Here is a 20,793-nt window from a genome sequence, read left to right on the forward strand (position 1 = left end):
AAAACATTTTCTCCATATAGATTACCACGTAGCTCATCCGTTAAAGTATGCATAGGGAATAGCCCTGTGAGGATATTTCCGGGCATTCTCAGAGCACTCTAAAATGAAGCAGACATGCAATTTTGGATCTTTGTAGGAACTAGAGTCACCAGGTAAAAGCGGCATCTTGAGTACAGTTTCATATTAAATCACTCTCCTGTATCCTGCCCACCCTTTCCCCCAACATCCCACCTTGTACCAGTTTGGATACTTGGCATAGAGAATGCTTTTCATTCAGAGGTCCCATTTCCACTATGGAGGCCTCCTATCTACGTTACTTATTTCCTAACATCCAGATATGGGCATGTGACCAAAGCTCAGACAAATCAAAGGTGCGTATAGGTCATCAGTTCTGGGCAAGGGACAATATGGAAGTGGTGGCTTGGAGCCAGCTTTAATGTCCAGACACTCTACAGGGAGGAGGTGTGGTCATTAGGTAATTTGTGCCTTAGCCAGCTCTCTAGTTGGTGCAGATGGACACTGTGGTTGAGAATCACCACATCAATCTGTTTAACCTGTTGGCTCCACTCTCATACTTCTGATTTTGTTGATGTAGATTCTAGATGCTTGAGGAATTGCATTTTTGTCGAGTTGAGGTAGTGCAGAATTGAATGCATGCTATCTAAAATGTGTGGGGCCATCACTATTTCAGATTTTGGAATATTTGTATATGCATCACGAAATACCACATAGAAAGGATCCAGTTCTAAGTGTTCATCTATACACTTAACTTGGAGGTAATTTGCAAGAGTATTTTTTTTAGTGCACTTGCATGTTGTCTGTGGTCTATCATAAGAATGTCAAAGGTAGAATTTTCCACTATGTCATCATATGTTGAAAATCCTTCAGATTTGGGTGTAGTTTGGATTTTGGATTAAGGATGCTCAGCTTGTACAGTTAGTGCTGATTCAGGGACCAAACTTGGAAGACCATGCAAAAATTACCTAAAAATATGAATGGTATGGAAGAGATGGCACCTGGACATAGATGGACAGAGTTTCAGAGCTAGAATGAAAGAGACCCCTGAGAGGAGCTTCAGAACTATCTTTTCCATCTTCTCTCCTTTCCTGCTCTCATTTTTTACCCATCATTTCCTAAAACTTGTTCTACTTCCTGTGGGCAAGAATTTTAGAATATAACTTTCATTCCCCCCCCCAGTTCCACTTTGGTCACTAGAGATTTCTTACCAAATTAGATCACAAATAAGATATTAATATCTTCAAAATGCCAAACATCCAATACCTACCTTTACAGAATGACCTTTCTCTCATACTTCCATGGTGATAGCTAGAGCTGGTCTCTTTAGGTCCTGGTAGACATTCTAATTCTGCCTCCTATTTTCCTAAAAGGGGAAAAATTACCCACTAGCATGATATTCCTTGAAGAAAATTCTTTGTCAGAGGAATTTTATAAAAGTCATATTTGGGCATATTTTCGTGTGAACATTGTGTTCTTCCCGTTCATGAACTTTTCTGCAGTACTTTCTTTTTTCTTTTTCTTTCTTTTCTTCTTTGTTTTCATTTTTGGTGAGAACTTAGAAAAGGGTTGGTGACTTTAAAACAGCTATGTGACAATGATGTCCTTTTGGTAGCAGATAAATGCTACTGGCTTGTATGAAGAAAATTTGCTGAGAAAAAATATTAAGTGCTTCAAATCTAGTATTTCTAAGCACAGAGCAAAATTATCCAATGGCTAAAAAAATATCACCTGATGGGTGCTGGTGGCTCATGCCTCTAATCCTACCCAATCAGAAGGCTGAGGTCTGACGATCATGCATCAAAGCCAACATAGGCAGGGATGTTAGTGAGACTCTAATCTCCAAGAGACTCCCCCACCCCCAACAAAAACAGTAGTAGAGCTATGGTTTAATGGTAGAGCACTAGCCTTGAGCAAAAGTAGCTAAAAAGGGAAGTGGTGCTGTAGGTCAAGTGGTAAAGCGCTCGCCTTGAGCTGAAGAGTTGAGGGATAGCACCCAGGCCCAGAGTTCAAGCCCCATGACCGACAAAAGAGAGAAAAAAAGAATCTTACAAAAGAAGCTCAAGGACAGTGCCTTGGCTTTTAGTTCAAGTCCCAGGATACACATGCATACTCTCTCTTTCTCTCTGTCACACACACACACACACACACACACACACACACCTCTCTCTCATACACAACATATACACACATCCCTCTCTCACACACACACTTAAACACACAGGTGTGCATACGCACACACACACACACACACACACACACACACACACAAATCATCAGATTTGCATCAGTTTGCAGTTGTTATTAACATTTCTACCTCATATTGCATTAGACACAGAAGGTAGGATTTTCTGACCAGAAGTGAATTTATTTTTTGTTTTTGTTTTTGCTTTTTGGAGACAACATCTTGTTGTGTAGCCAAGGCTGGTCTCAAATCTAACTCTTCCTACCTCAGCTTCCTCATTATTAAGATTAATTACAGGCATGCACCCCACATCTGGTCAGTGGTGAGTTCTCAGTGCACCCTGTGTGTGCTGTTGTGCTGCAGGAGGGAGCTTGGAAAGTCCTTAGGTCCGTGCCCAAGACATGGAGAAGAGGCGGCAGTTTGAATGTATATACCTTTGCCTCAGGTCTGCTTCCTTATGAGGACCAATGATATCAGTACTTAATCTCAGCATTTTACCTTCGAAATAAAATTCTGCCTGCTGTGTTGATATCTGGTAGCAAACCCTTCACTAATTCAAAATAGGTCCCTGAGGATTGGCATCCCCTCCATCTGAATTGCAGCATGCAGTTCATCTCCTCCTGTTCAAAATGAGGATGAGCATGCGTCGAGTGTTTAAGAGTTGGAAGCTGCTTCAGGGATAGGTATTTGTACTTTCATGAATTATTTATTTAAGCAAATGTATACAGAGCATTTATGTGTTGGAGTATATGCCTGATCACACTTGAAGGGGTGTTGTGGAAATGTATCATGCCACAGCATCACCATTTTGACATATGTAGTGCAGAGAACCAAAACACTGCTCCTGGGATAGAACAGGATTAGTTCAGTTTGGAATCATTTGGCTCTCATGATGCAAGACTAAGTAAATGCATTTTATCATCTTCCCTGTTGTGGAAGGATAAAGCCCAGCCTGGATCTATTTGGGCTTCATGCCTGGAGTTTTGAACTAAGCACAGTCCCATTGGTGTGTCGTTGGATTTCATTGTTTTGGTTTTGGTTTTGTTTCCTTCTTTTACTGAGCACAAATCCAGGGAAACAGCAGTATGTACATTAAAGGTTTACAGTGTTTTCCTTATAGGGAAATTCAGAAAATAGCATAAATCAAGCCCATTTTAAAAAACTATTTGTATAAAGCAGAGTCTCTCTTTTCCTTCTGCCCTTAGCATCTCCTATCACTCACATACAGGCATGTGTATCCACACACAGCCCAAGGTGTGCTGTAGTGTTAATGATGCATCCAGTTGGTTCATTTGAAGTAGTCTAAGAGTGAGATACCTGAGCACTGTAAGTCTCTCTCTCTTTTCTGAGCCTTGCATATACTTACACTTTGTGTGGGATAGAGTTGGGCCTGGGTATTAGAGCACTTTGCCTAGCATGCACAAGGCCCTGGGTTCAATCCTCAGAACTGGAAAAAAAGAATCAAAGTAAAATTCTTTTATTGTACTAGGTGTACCGAAGAGCTGCTTCCTGACACCCACGTGGTGTTAACCCCCTATTTTTACTCCAACTGAGGTTAAAGATTGAAAGGAAGGAATCTAAAATGGCCCCCAAATATAAGTATTTAACTAGCTCTTTACAAGTTCATACCGTGAATTATTTTCAGTTCTTCTTTTCTGCCAAACAGGCAGGAACATTTTGATGTAGATGTAAGTATGTCTGAAAGCAATGTGTAATCTGAAAATATTAAGAATAATACCCAAAATAAAAGGTTAACCAGGTATTGAAGTTTTCACCTAAACTGTCAATATTTTCACAATCATTTAAGCAAGTAACCCCAAAGGTATTCATCAACCAGCTGGTGTTTGTTAAGAAGAAAGGGCAAATCACATTCATTACTTGTTAATTTCCCATGTGGTATACTCTGACTATTGTAAAGTGACCTCTCTCTGGCCTTCTCAGACCTTTCCTGATGCACCCCAAACTCCCACTTGGAATACTAGGTGTAATTGCTCACAGTGATGCATCCATTTGGAAATCTCCAGGAGATGCAAGTATTAAAATAAATAGATGATGTCTAGCAAATCTCTTCTACCAGTGATAAGCAATCTTACCTATTAAATGCCTCCCAGTGCAACCAGATAGTGTATTCCACACACAGTGACCAGTGCATGGCTGATGGATTGAATGGATTGAATGTATCTGTGCTTTGTATACAGCTGATGAAGTGGGCATAGTTACATAAGAAGAAGATAGATAGAACATACAAGTTTATAGCCAGATTCAGGACAGAAGGGGAAGGAGAAAGCAACCCAGGGAACAGGGGTATCAGGGATATAACTCAGGCAGTGACATTATTAAAAGGTCTGGGTAGCTGGAGCATGCAGGCTGTGTGAGCTACTCACAGAAGAAAACAGTAAGAAGAAAATGGACCACTGATGAATGTTTTAGCTCTGTTTTCATCCTAGCACACTTGGGTTAGGCAGTCACACACGCGCTCTTTAAACAAGACTCTTCCTTCCAAATCTTACAAGCATCCATCTGAGGAAACCACTGTCCTTATTCTAGAAAGGAAATGACACCCTAGTACACTAAATTGCCTCAAAGGTCAAATAGGTGATTTCTATATCTGTACTTCTCTTGAAAAGAAAAAGAAAATGAAAAGTAAAATGTTACTGTTTAAGGACATAAAAGAAAAGGAACAAAATGAACCATACTCATTGGCAGTATTTCAAGACCAGTGTTTCAAATATAAAGGAAATTTCCTCAAAGAGACTGATTTCTTCCTCCTTTGGAGGAGTCCACAGTATGGCAACGTTCTTTCCTGACCATATGCAATGTGCACAATATGAATCTTACATGAATGAAATGTGTCCTGCATATCAATCTGTGCTATCTTTTATTTATAAACAGGGTACCGGCAATATGTTCTTATATCAGTATGTATAAATTAAACTTACTTGCTTGACCTAGATGAATAATATTCTGTGTTCTAGAATACATTTCACTAGTTCCTTATGAGTTCATGCACTGAGTTATTTTCATTTCTTCCTCTCTGCCAAAGCGGCAACCAAGAGCATCTTGATGTAGATAAAAGTATCTTTGAAATCAAATTCTTGGCTTTGGAGTTATGAAGACTAATGGTGTACACATTAAAAGTATCCAAGATGCATAGTAGTTATAACTTAATATGGTGAATTGAATCCCCCTTGCGCAACTATTTAAAGATAATAAAACAATAAATTAGAAAAGTATGCAAAATTTAATAAATTTAAATAGATTCAATACAAATTTGAATGTGTAATCCAAAGAATTTACATTGAATTTTCAAGTAAATTTAGCCAGTAGTGTGTGCATCCAAATTTTTGACATTTTCCAGATTGGAACATAGGAAATACTTAATTTATATACCTTTAATTAGGAAGTTTAGCATTTTGACATATTTACTGGGCATTTTGAATTTATTTCTGAATATATCTTGCATATACTATCTGTTTTTCTTTCCAAACCATCTTTTACTCATTGATTTGCAAGAGTATGTCATATGTTAAAGTAATTTATTTTCATATTTCCTATAAATCATTTTCTTGCTTGTTTACAGTCCTATTTTGTTCAATCATAACATTTTTCTACATAAATTACTTTGCTTTTATAGTGTCTGTGCTCAAGCTTTAAATGACCTTTCCCATCCCAGGATTTTTCAGCAATATGAATTATTTTTCTTTCCCTTTGTCTCATGCCCTCCCATCATCTCCCCTGTATTTTCCTCCCTTTCTCTCTCCTTTCCTAGTGTTTCATCCTCTTAGTTTACTCCCTCCTTCCCACCTCCCCTCCTTCTCTCTCTCTCCTCTTCTACCCCCTTTCTTTTTAGCCCTGTAGATTGATCTACATTGTCCAATGTGCTAGGCATATGCTATACCACTGAGCCCAATTCTAGCCCCATAGTCTGTTTCCTCCTGTTATCACAGACTACCATACTCTTAGTGTTTGATAATCAATAGAAGTTTATTTGGCTCACGGTTCTGGAAACTGTGAACGTCAACTGTGGGTCCAACAATTATTGTCCCATATTGTGCCAGAAAGGCAAGCAGGTCTTGGGGTCTGAAAAACCAACACCTTTTTTTTCAATCAGGAACCACTTCCAAGGTAACATTAGTCCATTCACCAGGATGGAGCCCTCTTAACCTTACTACTTCTTATGAGTCCCACCTCTTAATAATGTTACAATGGCTATTACATTTGACCATGAACTTTGGAGGTTATTTAAACTGTCCTGTGCTCAGAGGGCTGAGCTCTCTTTTGTGGCTTCTTTGTAGCTTGCAGGCTTCATACAACTGGACTGATCTAGCTGGGGTGGATTATGGTGGTCTTGACTTTGTCTTTATACAGAGAATCCTCCATGCCCATCTCTCCTATCTGGCATTGACACACTGGAATTTTTTTCAACATGTTTTTATTGTCCATCCTCACATTTTAAATGTGAGATCACATCTGGATCTCTGAGTAACACACACTGTTGTGGTGGTGAGTTTATACTTCTACCAGCCTGGAATCTCCCACTGTGTCTTCCTGTCCCCATTGAGTCTAGTAGTTACAGAGCTCTAGGTGCACAGAGGTGCTTTACTCCTCCTGCTGCATATACAGAGTCATGGCCTCAGCATCATTTATTAAGGAACCTACCTAGTACTGATGATGTTGGTGAAGGGGGAAGCAAAGGAAAGGAGGGGGGGCCAGGGATGATGCAAGGATGTATTAAGCTTGGGAAAAAATAAACGGGACAGCTGTGACATACCAAGTCGCTTGAAGTCTGCATTTGTTCCTGATTTGGTCAATTTATTTTAGTGCTTTAGCCCTCTAGCGACTTGTTTTCTTACACATGGCTACTAGTTGGATACTTGGGGCGAAGGAGAGGTAATTAATGTATTGATTAACAGGAATGATTGTGGCACCAACTCAACATGAATATGAATATTGGTGAAACCACCTATTCACTTTGTGGAATTTCCTCCTCAGATTAGCAATGAGGTTTAAATGAGATGATATATTGGGAGTGCTTAGGCAGAACTTGATATCCAGTAAGTATTCAAGAAACATTAGCTCCCACTAATATGTATTGCTCTTACTTTTATTATCATTGTCTTTACTGTTAGAAAGGAGAAAGAGCAACTCAGAAGCATAACTTGCTTTGCTTGCAGGTAGAATGATGTTTTGCTTTAGCTACAAAACCTTGGTACTTGCTGAACCCTCTGCATAGACTGATCTTCCTCTAGGTGTCCTGCTGGCTTACTTCTTTCTTCTCAGGAGACAGAAACACATTAGGGAGGTTTTTCCTGACCATCCATATAAAATAGCACTATCGCTCCAATTTTGCAACTCTGTTCCATTTACTATCACCAGACATGTTGGTATATGCTCTGTTTTTTTAAAATACATTTTGTTTAATTGTATTCAGAATACCAAATAGGAGATCTGCTCTCTTAAAGCATTTGTAAGTGTTCATTGAATAGTTTTACTGATAGGTACAGAGTTGTGCTACAGAATACTTACAATGTATTCATTTTGGCATAATTGAAACTTCATTCCTATTGGTTAGCAGATCTTAATTTCTTTCTCCTCCTAACCCCTGAGGACTTTCTACCATTCTAGTCTAACATTCTATGAGTTTTATTATCCTTTTTTCTTTCTTTGATGGTACTGGGGCTGGAACTCAGGGTCTCACACTCTGGATTGGCTTTTCGCTCAAAGTTGGTGCTTTTGACTCAATCCTGGACTTCCAGTTTTTTGTTGGCTAGCTGAAGATAAGAGTCTCCAGAATTTGTCTGCCTGAGCTTGACCTCAGATCTCAGCTTCCTGAGTAGCTAGAGCTACAACTATGTGCCACTAGCACCCAGGGGAGTTTTATCATCTTTCATGTTACATTTCATAGTATTATGTAGTATTAGTCCTTCTGTGATTGGCTTATTTTACAAGGAGTAATGTCTTCAGTCTTCATTCACTCTGCCACATGTGGCAGGAGTTCCTTCTTCCTAAAGTCTGACTATTGCTATGTATGTATAAACTGCATTTTCTTTTTTTCTTCTTTTTTGGGGGTCCGGTCGTGGGGCCTGAACTCTGGGCTTGGGTGCTGTCCCTCAGCACTTCAGCTCAAGGCTGGCGCTCTACCACTTGAGCCACAGTGCCACTTCCGGCTTTTTTCTTTTTGCTTATGTGGTGCTGAGGAATCCAACCCAGAGCCTCAGGTATGCAAGGCAAGCGCTCTACCACTGAGCCACCTTCCCAGCCCCTAGACTGCATTTTCTTTAATTGCTCATCCATCAATAGACATTCAGGTTGTTTCCATGTCCTAGCTATTATGAAGGGTGCTGCCATGAACATTAGACTATATTATGCATATTTATGCTTTTCTGTTTATTGCCCATTGTCTCCCACTACAGCATGAGGCAGAAGCTGTGTGGTATTCACTGCTGTATCCTCAGGGTCCAGAACAACACACTGTCCTAGACCCAAACCCCAGCACCTTTCTTTGTCCTTAATTGCTTACTAAGCTGGAGAACAATCTCTGGGGTTAGAAACTCTACTCAAAAAGAATTGTCCAGCATGATTGGAGACATTATCAGCTTAGGCACCCATGGAGATGCACAGACATGGGTCCTTCCCTAGTGAAGAAAACACTAATGGGATAATTGTGACCTGTCCTTCTGAATCAGGTAAACTGTGCTGAATCAGCCCAAGCTCACCCATACACCTCTTTATACTTGAAAGTCTAGGTCTAAGAGAGGCTCTCACATAATCAGCCTGGAAGGTCACTTTAGGTCTTGAGATAGCAGAAAGTCTGTGCCAAGGTCTGATTGTTACTGACTACTCCTAGAGCTCCAGATCCCTGCCCTTCCATCCTGCTGAGTCTGTTTTAGCAATCTGCATTTCTTTCTTCCAGCATTTAGGATGCTCACTGTGTCTACCATTTGCAATTGTTCCATTCCTGCTTTTCTCACTAAAAGGAAAGATACTTCCTTGTTTGTTTGTCCTATGTCTCCATTCTTACTATCCATCATGAGCAGAGACTATTTATTGGTGGATCCACATTGTTTCATCTCCCCCCCCCCCACCAACTACACCACATCCAATAGTGCCCACCCCTTTAAATCTGTCTTCAGAGCCACCTGGCTAGGTTGTTGTAGTGAGCTTCTATGCAATGATTCTTCTTCAGATTGTTCAGTCTGCAATGTGCCCTCTGCAGCTGGGGTCTCAGAGGGCATTCTGCAGTACCTTCCACCTCTTCTCACTGTACTCAAAACATTGCCTACTAAGTAGCATTCAAATTTTTTGGCTTGAATTTTCTGAGCATGCAGTAAAATGGCTTCAACTTTCCATCTTGGCTCTTCTGACTCTTTTCTCATTCTTCAGATGAGCCAGACAGCTTCCCTTCGTATGAACCCCGATTTCTCTCACACACCTTGTTCATATTGTAACCTCTGTCTGAAAAGTTCACTCAGCCCCCTTCCATATAGCTGGGTTACTTGATTAAATGTAAAGAGAACACAGGGTTTGGTGGAATCTTGGCCAATGGATGGCCCTTCTTCAAGTCTGTGTTCACTAATATGTCAAGGAGCAGTGACAGCATGCTCTGGTCGGATATTTAGGAGAGTTAAATTAGATGCTTTGTTCAAATTGACCAGCAGGGAGTAAATGTCCCATATGAATAAGTTATTATTTCTATTCAGAAGCCAAGCTCAAAAGACTTCTTTAGCATGAACCCACTTGTATACAATTTTCCCAAGCATGCTTTTATTCTTCCATAGAGGTCCCTTGGGATTTGGGACATGGATGACTATGAATTAAATATCTTCACGCCCACCTTCTGTCTTTCCTTCTCTTCAAGACAGGAAACACCTTGGTGTCTGGAATCTTCCCTGTTCTCCATAGTAACCTGAACATTGCTACTGTCCTGTAATTACTTTTTGAAATGGACTATATCATTTTGCTGTTGCAGAGGCTGCTTTCTGGTACAATATCCTGCAGCTTAGGTAAGAAGAGGCCATTTCCACCTTGGTAATGGCCCAGCAACTAGGCCTGGATTTTGAGCTCTTAGTATGGCACCATGAAAGTCACTAGCGTTGAAAGAAATAAGATCAGAGAGGGAATAAAAAGGCATTTGATGAGGCTCTTAGTGTAACAGTATGTCTCTCTCATCTTTTTTTTTCCTTCGCCTTTGAATAGACAATGGCCTGGAGCCTTCTCGGCAGATGGACCATGTTTGCGCCTTAGCCACTTAACAGCCATTAGCCTAATTCCATACACTGCAGCCAAATTAAATAATAAGTAAGAGCCTATGAAAAGCTGGTTTGGAGACACTGTTAGTGCCTTTCACTTGACAGCCTTCTCAGAAGCAGCTGCTGCCTCTCCACCCTATTAACCTGGTCCAGTGAGTGAGGGGCCTTCCTCACAGAAGAAGAGGGAAGCTCAGAGCAGAGTCATCTGAGTGCCAGAGACTGGTGGGAGGATTGGGATTGTAAATATAAATGTTCAGCTTTTAGTATACTTCCTTCCTTTTTGCCACCTACCAAGAAGACAAGAGCTGCCAACCAAAGACATAATGAGTGTTCTACTGTGATTGTAAAGTTGCTGTTTATATTAGCTACTACATAACATACATAATTAGTTACTACATAACCCATAATGTTCTCAAGAAGAACACCTTGGTCAGATTCCTAACCAGTCTGATAATTCTTCCTCCTTTATCGCCTTTGTTTTCTTGCATCTGTGTTGTTGTTGATAGATCCCGCCAGTAGAAATCCTCCCTTCTGCCTCAATCCTGAGCAGCATTCAAAAGCAGCCTAAATGTCCCTCCCTTCCTATCCCTGTAAAGTGCCTTTGATCCTCAGTCTCATCTCCTGAGTCAAGTGGTCACCTCTTCCTCTAAGTGCCCCCCACACTGAATCTGAGTATTCCTTTTTTTTTTTTTTTGGTCAGTCATGGGGCTTGAACTCTGGGCCTGGGTGCTGTCCCTCAGCTCTTCAGCTCAAAGCTAGTGCTCTACCGCTTGAGCCACAGCACCACTTCTGGCCTTCTGTATTTATGTGGTGCTGAGGAATCAAACCCAGGGCCTCATGCATGCAAGGCAAGCACTCTACCACTGAGCTACCTTCCAACTCCTGAGCATACTTTTTAAATAGTATTTGCACTTTTCGAACTCATACCATGAAGGCTTGTATATATGCTTCAAACCATAGTCTGAGTTCATGCAAAGAAGGGATGCAAGAATGTTAATTTCCTTACAAGTATAACCTTGTTTGAGGTGGGTCTGGGTGTGCATAGATTAGCACACATGTAAGTCAGCATGCATGACTATGAGCATGCACATGAGCACACGTGTACATACACACACACACAAACATATGAAGAAGTTTTTCATCACTACAGACAAATGTGAGGCAGTTTCATTTTGTGATTACCCCCTTTCTCCTAACATCCCTTAGGCCCTCCAAAAAGATCCTTTTTTTTTGTATATCATCAGGTGGGTTTTTGTATATGTAAAATATCTTTATGAGCTGCATTCTTCTTCTTAAAGATAATCAGAAAATAAAAGTAGCAAACTAAATTAATTATCACCCATAGGAGGACATTTATTACTCGTATATAGAGATGCTTATTGTTATTACTTTGTAAGTATTACTTTGTAAGTAGGCAAACAGCTGCAGGATGTGGTTCTGTAATCCTAGAACTCAGAAGGCTGAGATAGGAGGGTCTAGAGTTCAAAGCTATTCTGGGCTGCGTAATAAGACCTTGTCTCATAAAGAAAAGGCAGTTAATAAAAAATAAATAAACAAATCTGGACTTTCATTGTGATGGCTCTGACACTGATGCATGCATTTCTGTCTTCCTACCAGTGCTACAGATTCTACCACATTCAGACTTCAGTCTCTTGCGAATAGAGACAAGGGAATCAATTTAGAATTATTTTGCTGTTGTTATTCTGATCACGTAGCCCTTAGCCATGAAAACATTTACCAGCTTCTTTATAGGGGTCAAGTTTTTATCAATTTTGAAAAATCAGTAGGTAGCCACTCATCATGGTCCCTGTATAGAAGTTCAAGTTCCTTCCTCCTCTAACAAGGAAGAGCAAAGGGTAAAGAAGTCCAGCATTGCATGGTTGTCACGCGCCAGAAAAGCAGTGGATGGCCTGTTGTCTTGGCAACATTTTTTGATTTTGTGAAAAGCATGGAAAAATAAGTGCTAAGTATTCCAAAATTAGAGTCAGACCGTATATATATATATATATATATATTTCAAGATATTTTCACAATACATTTTAGCACTAACATTGAGATCCATCTTCCTGGTTACAGGGTGAATATGATACCCAAGACTGTTGAGTGACAGAAAGCAGCTTTGTGTGGCATGTGTACATGTACTTCCTAGTACCCAGTTATTATTGAGAATGAGCCTTTCTAGACCATCACCTATATCTATATCTAGGGATCATGGAATAAAGTGAAAACTAGTACTAAAATTATGTTAACATCTTTGGGGAAATAAACAATTTATACCACTTAGCCCAAAGGACAACACTTTCTCTACACAAGTAATTTCTCTGAGTTGGTGACTTTATGTGGTTGGTGTTCTTGAGCATTACTTCCCTGGGCAGCATTACATCTGGTTGAGGCTTAACATTAGGCAAAATACAAAATGATAATAAGCACCCAACCTTCTGAAGTATATTATTTAAAAAAAATTGTGCTGGTACTGGCTTTTGAGCTCAAGGACTTGCTTCTATGTTTAGCTTTTTTATTCAAGGCTGGCATCTTACAACTTGAGCCACTCTGCATCTGGCTTTTTGCTGGTTAGTTGGAGATGTGTCTTTTGGATTTGTCTGCCTTGACTGTCTTTGAACTATGATCTTCAGGTCTCAGCCGCCTGGTAGCTAGGATTACAGGTTTGAGCCAGCGGTGCCTGGCTTAATTTGCTTTCTAATGACAAAGGGAGAAGAGAATATAGGAGGAAAAAAAGAAAGTTGTAGGTGAAAAACAGTGTAATAAACAAAGAGAAGAAAATATAAGGAGATCAAAGTAGTGGGATATAAACTGTGTTCCATAAAGGGACCATAGACCCACAAAGTGAGTCTAAAGAGCAGAGCCACTGTGGAAAGATGGAGAAAGCCAGCCCAGTCCTTGATTGCCTGACAAGCCACAATCTGTTATGATAAAATTTAGATATAGGTCAGGCAAGGTAAAGTCCACTTATTTGATGGCTTACAGTTGAATATGTCAAATTAGAGGAATGTGGTAACATCTTCAAACATTATCCCTCAGGGACAGATGCCAACAGAGTTGTAATTTAAGATAAAATCCCCTTTCCTTTAAAATTGCCACATGATAGAATGCTTCTGGTACTAATATCATCTTGGAATTAAAGGTCAGAGGCTTGGGGAACGAAACACAGACATTGTGAATAGCAGAGGATGCTTGCTCAACAGATAAGGCAGGGGTCGCTCTTCTCCCTGCAGGAATTGAGGAGAGGCAGGGCCAGCTAATAGCTGATCCAGGTGCTAGAGGACCATGGTTTACTTAGCTTCCCCACTTCCCAGCACCGAGGCCACAGATTAATCTCTTATCTGGGCATGTTCTGAAGCTCTAGTTCTTTGAAAAGAGACTATGATGACCTTTTTTCTTATATACCTCACAGCTCCACATTGGGCAAACAGGTTGGTTTCTCACGACCTTTGATGTTACAACTGGGTCGCATACATTGTTTCCCCTTCTCCCCCCAGGAGCCTGTACATTTGATTGCGGTAATTTTGCCCCACAGTGTCTTGCATTCCTAGGATACATGACCTTGCTTTTATAAATGAATACATCATGTGTTGTGGAATGTTTTAGGATGCAGTGCTAAGCAAAAACAAAACAGACCCTTTATAACCATCTTTAATTCACCATGCACAATTAATCATTGTTGACATTTTCCGTCATTATTTTCTACAGTTGCATACTTACAGTTTTCATTTATCAAAATCAATATGTTGAGCTATCTTTTGCTACCTATTCATCTAGATCACAGGTGCATAATGCCATCTTTTCATTATCATTAAATGTTGTGTAAGTGGGTTTCCATTGCTCAAAACATTCTGTTTTATACATGGACCATCACTTATTTAAGCAATGATCTTCAGTGCTTGGCAACATAGGTCATTTCCAATTGTGTTGCTGTTGTAAATACTACTGGAATGAAGATCCTCATGGTGATGTCTCTATTCCCAGCCATAATTCTTTCCTTATGATAAATTCTTCTCCTGGAATGTGGCTGAGGATATGCAAATCGCCTGTGTTTTTTCAGCACCTGCTGTCAAATTGCCCTTCCAATACCTACTCTCTGCTCATTTCTTTACGCGGTCACTCCCTCATCAGTGCTGACTATTTTAATTTTGTTGAGGTTTGCTGGTTTGATCAGTGGAAATGCCGTGTCATTGTTTTAAATTGCATTTCTTTGAATAGTAATGAGTTTGAAATTTTCCACATATGTTGATTGGCTACTTGGTATTTTTCTCCCAATTACTTTCACACATGGCTCCTAACTGCTTTTTGGAAAGTAAAAGTATGGCAACTTGAAGACCTTCTCTCTCCTTGGAGAGGCATTGGGGAGAAAATACGCTTCTTCAAATGTATTCAAAAAGGATTTTAAAATATAAGTGGGAGAATATAGATGACCAGAGTGACAATGCACTAACCCAGGGCAATTATAATAAAAATAAGGTACATAAATTATAAAAGAACTCAATGTCCTAGGAAAACAACAGAGGCAATAGAACTCTAGACTGATTAAATTTATTAAAAATAATCTATGAGAAAAATGACAACCTCCACTCCTATCACTCTCCCCATGGCACCCACTTTCACATGCCCCACAATGACTTAAAATACGGTGAGATTGTGGCCGGAGGAAGGAAGCGGGAGGGGAAGGTGTCCTCACCATGGACAAATCATACCAACAACAACAACAAAAATCCTTCCTTCTGAATATAAAGCCTGTGTTTTGGGCTTTAAAAATAACAGCAGAAAATGACCAGAGGGCCACACGGGTGATGTCTAAGAATCCCGGAGCAAGGAAACCCCTGAAGCCTGTTCTTAAGATAGCTCGCCCTTGTCTTCCTGAATTATTTACAAAACCTGTGGGGCACTGGCTGAGTGAATGTGCTTTCTTTCTGAACAAGCTCAAGAACTCTCCGGCCAGGCGGGGAAGCCAGTGTCTCTGGACGTCTGATACCTGGTGTCAGGGAGTCTGCCATCGATTTTCTTTAGAACAAACCTCTCTGCAAATGCCACAGACCTCCATTAGCCAGCACCGTAGAGTTCTCATCCAAGCCAGCCAGAGAGAGTAGGGGATGTTGTGGACTGATTTCACTTCAGCTGTAGACTGATGTGTTTTTCCTCTTCCACATCAGAGAGGCAGGGAGAAGACAGGTGCCTCCCCAGAACAGTGACCTCTAGCATTTCAGAGGCTTAGTTATTAAACATACAATTAGAGCCATCCACATTAAAAAGGCATCTGGGAGTGCGGGAAATGGAGACAGACCAAGGAGCTTGATGTTGGATTGATTTCTTCTCAGCAGAAGTAATTTTAGCAGGGTTTCCCAAGCAATTTGTGATGCTTTATCACTGCTTTGGGCTCTGGATAGAGGTTTTAGTTGTGTTAAGCAGGGAGAAGCTGAGGAATGTGGAAACCTAGGGACATGTTCCAGGCTTCCGGCTCCTTCTAAACATAGTCCCCTTTCTCAGTGTCTGCAGGTGGGTTGGGCCAACAGTGCAGAGAGCCTGTCCATGGTGACCCAGGCTTCCAACTCAGGGACATTGTGCTCTGGCTCACTTTTATTAGTTTCCTTTCTATTCCCTTAAAGCTTGTATTTCCCTTCTAGTTAGGTGATATGCCAAGAATTGGTTGAAACTGGACAAACGTGGAGGATCTCAAGGTTGGAGATTTAGCTCAGTGGAAGAGCAGTTTCGTGGCCAGTGCAAACTCTTGAGTTCAGTCCTCTTCTCTGAAAAATAAAAGAAGCTAAAAAAGACTCAAAACAAAAACAAAACAAGGCAACTAGAAAATGACCTCTCCCTTCTTTCCAAGTCCAACCTCTACCCATAAGAAAAGCTAGACAAGCTGGGCACTGGTGGCCCATGCCTGTAATCCTCAGGAGGCTGAGATCTGAGGATCACAGTTCAAAGCCAGTCTGGGCAGGAAAGTCTAGGAGACTCTTATCTCCAAGAAAAACACCAGAAACTGGAAGTAGCACTGTGGCTCAAGTGGTAAAGCACTAGCCTTCAGCTGAAGAGCTGAGGGACAATGCCCAGGCCCAGAGTTCAAGCCCCACAACTAACAAAAAAAAAGGAGAAGAAAAGAAAAGCTAGACAGCGCTGAGTTATATAATACAAATTGTATGAAGATAAGAGTTAAATGGCATTGAATTTAAGTCCCTGCCATTGACTGTATGGTTGGTTAATTGATTCCCTCCCTCATAGGAAAGGCTGAGTGGCCTAGGAGTTTTCTCATTTAATCATGTTTGTGTTAGTCAGATTACTGTCATTGTAACAAAATACCCAAAAAATGTGAAAGGAGAACAAGTCTATATTGCTTCATGGTTTTAGAGCTTTCAGCCTGTGGCTGGCTATGTTGGTGGGCAGAACATAATGATGGGGAACACGCTAAACACAATCACCTCATGGCGACCAGGAAGCAAAACCCCTAACTTCCTGCTAGCAAGCTCCATCTCCTAAAGGCTCTGCCCCCTTCCAGCAGTACTATCAGCTGGACTTCAATCCTTTTAACCCATGAGATTTAGGGAACATCTAATATTTAAAACATAACATGTATTAGAGTATACTATCCAGGATTTACATATATGGTAACAGGTTTTTAGAGATGTAAGGACATATAAGCTACCAGGAAACCAGTATAAGCTTTAAACACCAGTATTTATTGGAATTTAAATAGTATATTTTGCTTCTTTTTTCTTTCACCAAGATACTATAGTTACTTCATGGGGTTGTTTCGAGGATCAGATAATTGTAATGTATATGATATAAAAAAGTCTTTTTTTAGTGTTAGTATTGCGTCTATATTTTAGAATACACTTGTCTGTTATTAATAGACAAATTTGCAAAGACACTGGCTTTGAAGGAAGTAACCCAATTGCAGGAAAATGGGCTAGTGAGACAGTCTATTTGCATCCTAGGAAACCAGCTTCAAGCCCTCCAGTCTTCTTCCATCAGGCTCATTTATCAACTGCATATCCAACCTTAGCCAGCTTGGATCACACTGCTCAGAACTGGAGGGCAGGATGCTGCTGATGGAGCTCACTGCCCTGTCTTCTTCTGTTCATCCATGCTGAGATCATTCTGAAATATCTTCCTGCGTGGTCACAGGACTAGTGCATTCTTAAACATCGAAGCTCCATTGTTACATGTGACTTATATTGTTTTCATTCACTCCCCTAACCAATCCAAATGAAAGCAATAAGTGTAAAAGAATTTTAGTTGCTCTTTTTTTAGTTTCAAATGTCCAGTTTTTATCTGCCCCTCCCCAACTCTGGAACAATTTGGTATAGGGAAGAAAGATTCTTTTATCAACTTGTTCTAGTATTTTTTAATCTCAAATTATCAGATGGACCATTTTAATATTAACATGGACTTTTTAATTTTTATTAATTTTAAGTAGTTGTAGAAAGGAGTTGCATTTCTACATGTCAGTTTATGAGTACAATACATCTAGATCAATGCCACCCTGTTCATCCTTCTCTCCCCAATCTTACCTGTCCTCTCAAGTTACCTGATTTAATATGAACTTTTGAAAATCATAGAATTTTTCTAAAAGATGGATGGATAGGTAGCGGTATGGTGATACGTATGTATATAGGACTCAGCCCTTACTGTAGATATACAATGATATTAATATTAATAGGGAAGCTTCCCTTTTGGCCTCACACAGAATGCTTAAAGATACTAGAAATTGTGCTCTAGGAATAGAAGTAGAAGAAGCCACAGGCTTCACGGTTGATTGCTTTTCTGATTGGTGCCATAAAAAAAATGCATTAGAGAGAGAATGTTTGATTTAAAGAGCGCCTAGATGCCGACACCACCTCTGTTTGTTTTCCTTCCTTTAGCAGAAACCTTGTAAAATTTTTATGAAGCATTAATGGATCTGAGATTTTCTCAAGCAAATTTTATGAGGTGAGCATAATCCCACACATCCAACCTAATTTAGCAGTCTTTAGAGACATGGATCATAAAAGTACTGGGAACCTGCCCTGGGTGTCTCCAAGCCATGGGAAAAACAGCACGGGGCAGGGTATGGAATCCTTTGAGATGAGTTTCATAGTCTCATGAGTGGTAAATGGATGAGGTGCAGAAGAGATGCCCAGGCTTCACAGAATACCACCATGGGTAAGTCAAGAGTTCAGGTATTAAATCTGAGCTCATAATTTAGCACTGACTTCCAGAACTTTTTCCCCACAGTACTCTAGTCTTCAATGAGAAAAAAAAATCACATTTAGGAAAACCAAATCTTACTTGTATCCACAGTTCCCAGGATGTCAACTTGAAATCAATGACTTTAATCAAAGGTAAGTGTACACACCCACTCCTCCGCTTCTGCTCCTCAATCTGTTTTCTATAACTGTAATAAAATAACTTTGGAGAAGATAAATTAAATGTGGTGTATGTCTGTGCACTTGATAATATGATGCTGAGCATCCTGCAAACCAAGAAGCTTACTTTGTCTCCTCACAACAAGGACAAATGGACATTTAGAGGAGTCTGTCCCTTAACCTATGGGTGCTGAGTTATTCCCCATTGTGGACACTCATGTGGACAGATTTTGTGTGTGTGTGTGTGTGTGTGTGTGTGTGTGTGTGTGTGCCCATGTATGTGTGCATGCAAATATGTGCATGTGCTAGTACTAAGGTTTGAACACAGTGCCTTGTGCTCTTGCTTGGCTATATTGCTCTAGGCTGGCACTCTACAACTTGAGCCACATTCCTCTTTAAGTTTTTTTTTGTTGGTTAATTGGAGATAAGAGTCTCATGGATTTTTCTTGGGCTAGCTTTAGGTCTTGATTCTCAAATTTCAGTCTCCTAATAGCCAGGATTACAGGTGTGAGCCACTGGTGCCCGACTTGTGGAAATGATGTCTTTTGGAAGAAAAACAAGAACCCTCACTTTCTACATCTCAGTGACCAAGTAAAAAAATACCAGAATTTTTAAAACCATTTTTTGGCTGTGCTAGTCATCTTTACTAAAACAAACTTTAGATGATTAATTAATAATGAGGAAAGGTATATCCTATATTGGAAGTTCAGTCTATGATCAATTGGTCCCATTGCTTTGGGGTTGTGACAAGACAGCATATGGTAGCTGGTAGTGCATGGTAGAAGGAAATCACTTACCTCATAGCCATGGAACTAAAGATAGAAAGTGGCCATACGTCCATAATTCTCTTTAAAACTGTGGCCACAATGACCTAAATATCTCCCTCTAAACAGCTCCTCCTAAGAGTCCCGCCACTTTCCAGCCATACCACCCCAAGAACTAAGCTTTTAAACATATGAGCATTCAGAAGATATTCACTGAAAAGCATTGCACAGGCTACCGGTTAACAGATACTATTTCCGGAGGTCTGGCAAAAGACATGAGACTCCAGGGCCAGTTAGAAAACTTGTAACAGCAGGAGCCACATGTACAGTCTGTTCCTAAGTCCAAGCATGTAATGTATATGGCCCAGATTGATGCTTTATGTTCAGTTGTTTTGCGTTACAGCTGAGTAACACCAAGTTCAGCAAACTCACATGCTTTTTTTTTTGGGGGGGGCCGGTTGTGGGGCCTGAACTCTGGGCCTGAGCACTGTCCCTCAGCCCTTCAGCTCAAGGCTAGTGCTCTACCACTTGAGCCACAGCGCCACTTCCGGCTTTTTTCTTTTTGCTTATGTGGTGCTGAGGAATTGAACCCAGGGCCTCAGGCATGCAAGGCAAGCGCTCTACCACTGAGCCAACTTCCCAGCCCTCACGTGCTTTTTTAAAAAGGGACTCCTAATAAACTTGCTAAATATTTGAAATAGAGAGCACTCTCTGAATCATACTGGTTGTAAAAATCTGCTCTGGGCAGTATACAACAATACCATTTCTATCTTAGGGTTTTTTCCTATAGAAAACCTTTGAAAACATAGTCTAAGCTTTTGCTTTGCAGGGATACTGAAGTATAAGAAATTCATAGAGATTAATACCTGATAGTACTTACCTCTTGTCTCTCTGATGGTGGATTTTCCCCTGACTATACCATTTCCTCAATCACTCTCATTATGTCAACCAACACAGGTTTATAACACATCCATTCAGTTGATCTCAGACAAAATTTAATTAAGATCACTATCAATAGGACTGTAAGCTGCAGCATGAGGATATTTTACAGTACTGACCCTACCTTTGTTCCCTAGGGTCCCAGACCTGACTGAATGAACAGAAGTTGTAAATAATTAGGGCACATCTAAGAAAGCAAGAGACATGTTTGCCTTGAACTTCTTCCTTCCTTCCTTCCTTCCTTCCTTCCTTCCTTCCTTCCTTCCTTCCTTCCTTCCTTCCTT

The 20,793-nt window shown here is 40.4% G+C and overlaps 1 protein-coding gene across 4 annotated transcripts in view; it reads left to right on the forward strand.

Moving 5' to 3' along the window:
* Window positions 1-20,793, forward strand: part of Ntm (neurotrimin) — a 1,030,143-nt gene that overhangs the window by 633,856 nt on the left and 375,494 nt on the right. The window lies entirely within an intron of this gene.

The sequence above is a fragment of the Dipodomys ordii genome, unplaced genomic scaffold, assembly GCF_000151885.1.
Source record: "Dipodomys ordii isolate 6190 unplaced genomic scaffold, Dord_2.0 Scaffold10, whole genome shotgun sequence".
Lineage (NCBI taxonomy): Eukaryota > Metazoa > Chordata > Mammalia > Rodentia > Heteromyidae > Dipodomys > Dipodomys ordii.